We start from the raw sequence: 11,350 nt of genomic DNA on the forward strand, positions 1-11,350 counted from the left end.
TTTATGCATTGATTTTCATCTAGATATGCATTAAAAGATAAAATCCTAAATAAACTTAAAAGATCAAGTAGGAGAAGGGACTAGTTAGCTCTGCGGTCTTCCATCATCAATCCTCTGTTAGATAAGGATAAAATACATCTATGCCGGTCGCTTTAGACGGCAGTCCCTAAAGGAATGTATTTTATTCTCATTGTTTTCAGGAATGATGCGGCATAAACATGTACCAAAAAGGTTGCAAGTGCACAACCGTGTCAAGTTATAGTATTTAAGATATCGATCCCACGAGGAAGGTGTTTTGTAGGAGAAAATATAAAACCGGTTCTTATGTTGTGTGCGTGACAAATAGGAGTGATGAGTGAATGTGATTGTGGAGAGATAGAGAGAGTGGAAGTGATAGTGTGTAAATCGGCATGAAATATAAGTGAGAGTGGATGTGACAAAGAATGAATATGATCAATAAGGCAAGAAGGAAAAAAGAAAATAAAAATCAAGAATAAAGAAAATAAAATTTAAGAATAAAAGAAAATGCAAGAAATTAAAGATGGTGGATTCAATTATAGATATGGGTAATCTAAAATTGAACCCACTTCTTAGAAAAGGGTGATTCCCTAGAGGGTTCTAGCCTAAAGGCGAATCAACAAAATAAAAAATAAACAAAAGAGGGTTCTAGCCTCAAGGTGAATAGTGCAAGAAATTAAAATCTAACTACAAAATAAATTACAAAATCTAATTAAAAAATAAAATTGCAAGAATTAAATGCAAGAAAATAAATCTACTCTATAAGCATGAAATAAATCTAAGGCAAGAGGGTTCTAGCCTCTTGGCTATTTAACAAGAAAAATAAAATCTAATTACAAGCATGAAAATAAATCTAACTAATAAGCAATAAAAGAGAAATAAAAGAGAAAAAGGAAAGAAATGCAAACCTTCAAATAATTCTCCATCTTCATCTTCATCTTCATCATCCAACAAAGAGAAGAAGAGAAAAATTTAAAGTGGTGAAAAAATTATTATTATTAATTGCAACAAAAAGTTACAATTTTGGAAGGCCTTCTCAATTAAGAGTAGCACTCCTCTCCAAAAGGAGTTACAAAAATTTTCACACCTCTAACCCCTCACTCTCTACCCCTATTTATAGTAATCTTCAATGAATATGAGCCATTGGATTTGTCTTGAGCCCCAAGCAACAATCTCCACCTTTGATTTATTTGATTTTCAAAAGAAAATCAAAATCCAATACAATTTTCTGCAGCCCAATACAATTTTCTGCAGCCCAATTAGCAGGTCCAGTCCATATCCAGCAGAGCTTTATTTGATAAACGGATAGCTTCGTCTCGTCGAGATAGGCGATTTTCATATATTATATGTTAAATTCCGCCTTCCGGATTAGGAGATATCGTCGTTTCTTTGCGGCCAACCATTTTGAATATGATTTCTTTTCATATTGGATTTTTGATTTTCTCCGGCTTCTACAGGCTACTCGGCTTGATTCTGGACTTTTGGATAATTTGGAAATTGATTTTCCAATGTGCTTCTTTGCTTCATTTCTTCATTTAATCAATGGGTTTTTGTTGAGAGATGAGAGTTTGAGATTTATTCTTCATTAACCTGCAATTAAAAGATAAAAATAATTATTAGTGGTATATTTATTCATATAAAATAGATAATGAGGGTATAAAATTATAATAAAATATGATTATCAAATACCCCCACACCTAAACTTTTGCTAGTCCTCTAGCAAAGAAAATAAAAAGAAAATCCTAACTCACTTTCGCAGGAATCGCGGTTGTATTTAGCGCATACAACAAGCCTTTAAACCCCTAGGTTACCCTAGTGGACGAGTTGTAGTCTCGTGAGGGTTTGCAGTGAATATACCCACAAAATTCGGTCAACTTGCCAAATTAAAGAAGTCAGTAAATAACTAAATTCACTTGATAACTTTTAGATAATCTAATTGGAGCCAGTTATCACTCAAGAAAACATTTTTATATATAACTCTAAGGTATATTTTTAAGAAAATCTTTTCATTGTAGCAATACGAAACCAAGCCAAACTTAGAAATTTAATTTAAAAGTTTTGAAAAGAACATGCTAACTCTTTGTTTTAAATAATTTTCAAGTTGTTTGATTTAAAATATTTTCCAAGACCATATATACAACTATAAAGCATTTATTAGTTTTTTTATTAACTCTTTCTTCCTTGGTGATTTTTTTCTACTTTCACGGGCTTTCTAAGTGACCTTTTAACACTAGACAAACAACATTAGTAATAAATTGTTTGTTAAACATCATCAAAACAAGAAGGCCAACATTTTTGACACCTACAATTAGCAGTGACTTTCATTTGCACAAGTTTAAACTTGAGAATCCCTGACTCGACAAAGGTCTAGATTTTATCCTTTAGGATATAACAGTTCTTCATTGGGTGTCCTAACATATTGTGATAAAGATAGTAGTTGGGATCATCAGTCTTTCTGACTTCTTCAGGTCGTAGGGCTTCAGGAAGTTTTAACAGATTATCCTTGTTAAGGACATAGAAGATGGCCATTGTATGTTCATCTTTGAATGAGTAATTGCATTAGACATTCTTCCTTGGTTCCCTTTTCTAATTGCTTGTGATTTTGGACCTTGACTATGAAAGTTTCTTTTGTTTTTGATTGCGAGGCTTGCCTTTGTTTTCTTTTGTTACCTTGAAGTTGATGTGGGGCTCAAATTTGTTGAAACATTCTATTGACTTTTCTACTATTTCAGCTTGTTCCATCAAATCCTTCCATGTGTGGGTTGTAACAGTACTCATGTGGACTTCTATCTATCCCACGAAATTGTGCTAACAAGTTTGAAGTAATATCGGCAAAGGCATACCTCGACGTTACAATGTCAGATTGCGGCTCTCAATAAATTCCTTAACTATCTTATTTTCACATTGATTTTTAGAGAGAGGAGTTTGGCCATGATAACATTAGATTGTTCATCATAGAATTATGAGAGGAACTTTGATTCTAGATCTGCTCATAATTTGATTGAACCCTTAGGTAAATTTTGGAACCAATCCAAAGCTACCCCCTAAAGGGTACCAATAAAAAGTTATGCCTTAATGGTATTTTTATCTACTACATTCCAAGTTTATTGGTGAAAGTAGTAGATATGTTGGTTTGGAGAATATTTTCTATTATTAAACTTATGCAATGTTGATGGCTTGAATTTCATCGTATAAGGAACCATGTCCGACTCAATTGGATAAGGTGGGGTAATTTCAACCTTCTTGAGCTTGGTTCATTGAAAAAGAGCATTGAGCTATTTTTAGATGTTCTCCACGGCCTTTGCTTCCATGCTTAGCTTTGGAGGTGCTAATGTTTTAGATTCTAAATGGTCAGAATCTACATCATCTTGATACGCTTGATCTTCTTCTGGAGAGGATTCGTCAATCAGCTTTTTCCCTTTTGAAGAACTTGGTCGAGTTTGAGATGCTGATAAGAGTTGCTCAAGCATCTTCTTCAAATGTTCGATTCACTCATCTGAATCTCTCTTTTGAGCTACCATTTGAATAAGAAGCTCTTCTCTGACTGTCATATCTATCTCTCGTTATCGTTCTTGACTTGAACTAAGGGTTGCGTTTGATGCTATGACGGAATTGGCATCACTACAAATAGGTTGATTCACTTGGGATGGAGTCTAAGTTGTTCATGTTTGAAGGGAGGATTAATCAAAAGGAATAGTTACTTTTTGCCTTTACTTGGGGTGTCGATACACACAATCAACCCCCAGCAATATTCCTTCGATACCAGGAGAATGCAATGGATTACTTGAGCTATCTGCACCCTCTTCCTCATCTCTAGAAGTTACACTAGTCATGTTGACAACAAATTATTAGGTTTTACTCTTTTTGGTATGTCGTCGTCTTTTAATCTGAACCTCTGAAGGCTTAGGAATGTGACCAAGACTATTGAAAACTGATTTCTTTCAGGAATAGCTTTGCATTAGAAATTCTTCTAAACTACTGTGACTACTTCTCTGAGGATCACCCAATGTTGACATTGGCAAGCTCTTTTCAAAGATAGAAACTCTCTCAGATCACTAGTAGCTCCAAGTTGAGGGCACTTTTCAGAGCCAATTTTGCTATTTTTAGCCTTTGAGTGCAAACGTCGCTTATAGTGATGTTGGCTAAATTTTTTTTTAGCGAAATCATCATTAATGATGTTATCCCTTTGCGAGAATACTTTGAATCAAACTCCTAAGGGAGTTACGGACTGATGTATGATATCAATAGACATAATAAATGTCTTGACCTTTACTCGAGAAGATGGTTGAGTTTTCTTCACTTTGGGTGAAGTTCATTGAAGTTCTAGTTAAGCTCAAACTATCTTTAGTGAAGGTCACCTTTACACATGTAGGAGCTGATTTTGACCCGAGATTTATACTGTGGTGAATTTATGACAACTGTATATAGCCACCATTGATGAGGATTGGTTTATGGAAATGAATTCCTCAAACTTCGCTTGGTCAAATTAAATGACTAACGATTCAGCAAAAGACTCAAGGGTGTTAATTTCAGTGTAAGACATGATTTTCTCATCGAAGGAGAAAGTAGTCCGTAGAAAAGTCATCGTCCTATTTGAGTTATTTATATTGCAATTGACATAGATTATAATTAAAAGACTTACAATGAAACTAAAGAAAATTCTATATTTCCTGGGGTTTCTTTTTTGTATACCGATGGAACGATCTTATATTCTGTTGACGTACCAACTAAGACAATGGATCTTTTATTGTTAATGAGAACTTAATTTCTTGGACGATATTTCAGTCTTCTCTTAGTACCTATGCTCAATAGAATCACGAGTGTGAGATTATTAATCTCTCTATGCATGTGGCATGTGTGTGTTGATCTCTCTATGATTAGATTCGATTCCTCAAAATGAGTAATTTCCTCTCCTTTTATAGGTTAAAAGAGAGAGTTAATGGTCTTTAATTATAGATTAAGTGGCCATGAAAAGTAGAGATAATGGGGAAAGTTGTTTCCTTGAAAGTAGCCCTCAAATGACTGTTTGGAGGGGTCTGTTGATTTGGCAAATTTCGCTAAAGACGTTTGGACGAGGTTCGCTTGGATGTGGGTGAACCTTCTTCAAAACTATGGATGATGTGGCCCACTTGCATTATTATGAACGAGATTCATTGATTGACGAACTTTGTTTGTGAGTTTGAATTTAGCACAGAATTCAACTCATAATTTACTCGACTAATGACACCTTTTGACTCGGTTTGGGGCGTGAATTGGGAGTTGACCCACTCTTGACTTGGTTGGATCGAGTCAAAATGAGCTACGTGGCAAGGTTTGTGATAGCTGTTTGAGGCTCAACCCATTTTTGACTTGGTCGGGTTGAGTTAAGATTGGCTGTGTGGCGAGATTCGCATGTTTTGTTAATCGACCTTCGCTACAGCTTGTTGTGGGCTCGGTTTTGGGCCCATTTGAAGTGTTTAGCCTATGGGCGTTAACTTTTTGGATCCAAGCTAAACATTAGCCTATATAGAAGTATATTTTAACCATCTACAATGACAAATCACAATATAATTCATTTATCTTAGCAACAAGTTTTGCTCTTTCACTTTGATGGTTTTCAAGATTCTTAGATGAACAAGAGATTTATTTTTGTAGTTTAGAACATTGTAAGCACTCAAAAGAGGTTGGATCAACTAAATTCAAATTTGAAGAAGAAAATTTAACTTTCTTTGATAAAAGTTTATTTTCTTTCTTCAAGTTTGTATTTATCTTATTAGTTTTTTCATATTTATGAGCAATAGTTTCAAATGAATTAACGTCTCCTTATAGTTAGAATAAAGCTCATGATAAAGAGGATATACATCTTCATCTATATACTCAACACTAGAAGCATGTAAGTTACTCTGATCTGGATCTGAAAACAAAGCGCCTCTTCTCATTAGACACTTATTCCCTTCTTTCTCATCTTCTCTTGTCTCAATTTCAAACTCATCATCAATCAAATCTCAGGTTGTAACTTTAAAACTCTTACCCTCCTTCTTTTCCTTTCTGTTCAAAGGGCATCGATTCTTATAGTGACTTGGTTTCCTACAACTATAAAGATAAGTTTAGTTTCAATCACTTAAGAAATTATTGTTTACCTATTTAGTAAATTAATTTTGTCTTTTCTGAAGATATTTTAACCATTTCTTTGATTTTAGAAAAATCTTGAACTCTTTTGCAATAAGCACATATTGATCATCCTCATCTTCTAAACTTGAGTCTAACTCCATCTTCTTCTTTGATCGAGATTTTTCCTTCCTTGCCTGTAAAGCTCATGTGTAAAACCCTGTAATTTTTTAAAATACTATGATAAATAGTAATAAATGGGTTATATAATGATAAATATCATTTATTAATGAATGAGTATGTTACTAATTGATTTGAGAACAATTAAGTGTATATATGAGAGTATATAAGTGTTAAATATGCACAAAACGAGTGTAAAACAAGCACACATGCAAAACCTGTAGGCTAAAAAATGCCTCGGGTAAGTTGACTTATGCTTGCCTATAAGTTGACTGATAGGAGATCATCAGTCAACTGATAGGTGTGCATGCAGATTCCCAGTTTGATTTGGATCCGGGTCTTTTTGAATTGTTTCGGGTTTGCCTATATATATATAGATATATTTCATGAAAATCTCTCTTTTTACATCGTATTTTTGAACCCTAGCAACCACCCTCTCCCCTTAAAAACCCTAGATCATATTTTTGATGATTTTGAAGAGCTTTGTGAAGCAAATACCGAGAAGAGGGTGAGATCGTCGGCGTTTGTCGAAGGAGATCATGTTTTCTTGCACTTTTGGGGATTCCAACGAGTTTTGAGACGAGTTTCATCTCCTCTCATCACATCCCCATTTTATTTGGTTTTTATCGAGTTTTATTTGGTTTTATTGGGCCGTAGAACCTAGTTTAAGTATAAAGATTGTTCTTTTAGACTATAAGATACAAAGATTCGATCTTTTGGATTTAAAAAGATATTAAATGGATTTCTAGTTGTGGATTTAAAGTTTTAAATGTGATTTAACATGAGTTTTTATTAAAGTAGATGCTTTCATAAAAACTTACACATGTGACACTTATGAACATGTTAGGGTTTAGATTTATTTCCCTAATTTGAAATCGTGTTTTCGATATAGTAGAATTAACCCTATATATGTTTATTACAAGTTTTACACATGAGTTTTATTGAAAAAAATTTAAATTTTTATGTATTTAGTTGAATATAAAATCCTTTTATAGAAAAATAGGATTTTTCTCCGGTTGATCGACTGATCATAGGGAATCAGTCGACCGATTGTTATTTTAGTAGGAAGTTAATTTTCTCTGATCGGTCGACCAAGCATAGGTCACTAGTCGAGCGATGAGGGCCTTTTGTGCATGGTTTGTGCATGCTATTAGTCGACCAATGGCACATGATCGGTCGACTGGTCTGGGTTATTTTGTGCATTTTATTTCTGTTTCACATGTTTTGTTCGCACACACTAAGTACGAGTCGCACATTGAGATACATGCATCGTATACGAGGGTATATGTATTGGATTTTGAGCACGCATAAGCATTTGTAGGTGCGTAACATATATATTTTTAAGGTCATCATAATAGATAGAGTCACATTATTGCATTTCATGATTGTGGGTGCTTGAGTGGGTTAGTTGGTACTCTGCAATGAGACCGCGGGGGACTACACTCAAGGTGGTTAGTTGGTATGCTGCAATGAGACCGCGGCAGACTACATTCTATTATGCATCATTATTTTCCAGAATAGGGTGATATGCATATTTCTACAGGGCGATTGAGCAAGGTTGTTGATGCCACATGATACTGTGAGCGCCTTACAAAAGTATCATTGTTTCTGTTAGAGGATTGTACAGATTGCATTCATGCTCTCATGTTAGGTACCTAAGAGTAGGGTATAATTCTGAGGTTGTTATACATGGTAAATTCGATGCGAGTTCCTTTTGCTGGATTGTTATATTAGTGACTGCGCCACCTACCCGAGGGTGGTGTGAGATGTTTTACATGTTCGGCATTGGATGAGGTTTGGTATTGTTTTGTCTTTCAATTATTGTTTTATTCTTAGGTTTTGGAGTTGGTATTTAGCGATTCACAATTTGAGATACGAGGTATATACATGAGGGTTTCCACATTTGGATTATTTCACTCGATGTACCCATTCTTGTGTTGTAGATTTCTAAATATCAATTTTCACTTAGTTTAGGATAGATGATTATATCTATATGTACTAACTTGTATTTTCATATATGCTCGTAACCCCTTCCCCTAGTGGTGGTGGAGATGATCTCGTTAGCGCTTTCACGCTCGTTGTTTCCCTACTTTTCAGGCAGCGAGTCAGGCACACAGAGAGTCGTAGGTTGATAGAGATGCAGATTAGCTTCCATCATTATATATTATTAGTAGCTATTTATGCTCTACAATAGTTTATTGTTTATTTTCAGACATTTAGAGTTGTATTTCATTTTGTAAAGGCTGAGTGCCTTAGTACTACTTCATTTGACTTTATGTATTGAGATGCTTTGTATTGGTTTCAGTTTATCAAATGTATGTCATTCTGCTGAGTTGAAACATGATCATATTATTATTGGATTCTCTCATTTCCTTATTCATATTCATTATAGTGTTACTTTGTTCTATCTGCTTTGTACCTATACTTATTTATTATTGATTCCACTAGAGAGATATTAATGTGATGGTAAAACGTGTTGTTGTACTGTGTGGGTGTATGACAGGTTTGGAATCCTTGGGTTCACCTTGGACTGCAGCCATGGGGCATCACATAATGACTTCTTCTTTAAATCTTCTTCTGATGCATCTTCTCTCTCTTTTAGTCAGACTTCATAAGTGATGAGATTGACTACAAGTTCATCAAGTAAAAGTTTAGAAAAGTTTTAAAGTACTTCAATAGTCATTACATTTGGTTCCTAATCTCGAGAAAGAAAATGGAGTATTTTTCTACATAGCTCCTTATTGACTATTCCTTCTTTAAAGATTTTGATTTATTAATAATATCAATAAATCATGTGAACGTCTTATGTATGTTCTCTGAGGTCTTCATCTTGAAATTCTTATATTTACTTACCAGCATTGCGAGCTTTGCTTCCTTAACCTGTAAAGTTCCTTCGTGTGTGACTCAAGTGTTTTTCAAATTTCCTGTGTAGTAGTATAATTTAAAATACAATTAAATTCTTCAGCAGTAAGAGAGCAATATAAAGTAATTTATGGCTTTTGAAATATAAGAGTAAATTTGTTTATTCTGTGGAGTCCACTTATCCTTGGCTAGAACAACTGTAACACCATCTACCTCAGTAGTAGGTTCCTTATACCCATGTTCTACACTCTCCCAACTATGTAAACTAGTAAATAATAAAAAACTTTCTTATGTGCTTTCTAATATATGTAATTGTTGTCATCAAAAAGTGAGGGTCGATTAATGACATGTCCTCCAGGAAAATCTAAAGTGGTGGTAAGGCTTGACATCTCCAACCTAGGTTATGATACCTAAAGATGAGTAACGAGGCTTTGATACTACTTGTTGGAATTGGATTACAAGCCTAGAGGGGTGATGAATAGGAATGCTAAAAAATTTCAGCAAGACTCAAAATATGCAGTAAAAATAAAATGTGAAAAACTAAAAGCAAACCAACACAGAAAACATGAGATTTTTAGAGTGGTTTGGATCAAAATTCATGTCCATTCTTCCTTCTCGCGAAGTGTCTTCTTCGTTATGACCAGAGTTCTCCTAAATTACAACTCGATTTGGTACGCATTACAGACAGGATCCTAGAATCTATCCGAAACTAGTTGACTAACCTAACTCTACACGATGACTAGAAGAGACCTAGTCATAGCTAGCCACCCTCAATTTATCTGGCTTGAGTACACCAACCTTCAATTACCCTAGCTTGAATACGTTGTCAAACTCATAAGTTTGAAATACAAAACGATCCCAAAATAATTAAAACGCAATTAAAAAGATCTTACAGCCTTTTAATAAACCGCTCTCCAAACGTTAATGTTGAAGATCCATGAACAGGCGATATTGTAGTTAAATGTAAATGGTACTTCTCCTTGCTAAAATAATCCTCCGATGTTGAGCATAATGAGAAGAAGTTGAACGAGGCTCTGGGAGTTAAATTTCTCAAATCAAATTCTCTCTCTTAACCCTAGAATAGATCTCACCTTTTTCTTTATTCTCATCCTTATTTATTATGATCTATATCTCCTCTTAAATAGGCCTTGATCTGATAGGAAAGAGATACCTAAATTAGAGTATAATTTGGAGATCAAACGGGTCCATGAATGGCTAAGATTAAATCTAGAAATATGCCAAAACTCATTGTGACCACCGATGGTTAATCAAGATCATCAATGATGGATGATGATCATCGATGGTTCCATATAGTCAATCAATTGTACAAATTTTAGTTTTTGGATTTCAGCAATTTTTGATTGTAGTCCATAGATGGTTCTTGCGATGATGGTTGACTATAGACCATTGATGTTTCGATTTTTTATTTTTGTTTCTATGATTGTTTCCTATAGTCCATTGATGACTAGACTCAACCATCGATGGTGCCTTGTGACCATCGATGGTTCAAAGGATAAAATTAACATTTGTGTCTATTTTTGCATCATTTTGAATCATAGCTCATTTGTACATGTTTATAATCTCACAAATATATCAGTAGTAAATGATAGTTTATTATTTCTCAAACAAGAGATATTACATGAACAATACTACACCTCAAACAATGTTCTAAATTTTCAAGCAACCTACTTCCCCTATTTCGTTTGGTTATTTTCTCAAGGATATAGGAAACTCAAATCTAGTAAGGGTATGTTTGGTTCACTATAAATTATTGGAAACAATGTGATTTTTTTAGGAATCGGAACAAACGGTAGGAAAATAGCATTATAATATTCCAAAAATTTTGTTTATTTCAGAAAAGAAATTTAAGAAATATTTTCCATAAGGCAAGAAATACACAAAATTTTGGATTGCTGAATTCCTTAGTTTTGGATGAGAAATGGACAAAAAACTAAGAACAGCTTTCTATGATGAGATGTTTTTCATTCTTTACAAATTAAAGAAACAAAATTTTGGATATGTTTTCCTATTCTTTACTATATAATTACGGACCAAACACAAGTTTTGGTTTCCCAATATATCCTAAAATTTTATGAGATTTGGTTTTTTAAGAGGGAATTCACTTCCATAATTTTTAGGAAATGTACCAAACACGCCCTAAAAGAAAATAATTTTCAAACTTTCCAACTATTTATTAAAGGAA

Source organism: Asparagus officinalis, chromosome 4 (genome assembly GCF_001876935.1).
Source record: "Asparagus officinalis chromosome 4, Aspof.V1, whole genome shotgun sequence".
Classification (NCBI taxonomy): domain Eukaryota; kingdom Viridiplantae; phylum Streptophyta; class Magnoliopsida; order Asparagales; family Asparagaceae; genus Asparagus; species Asparagus officinalis.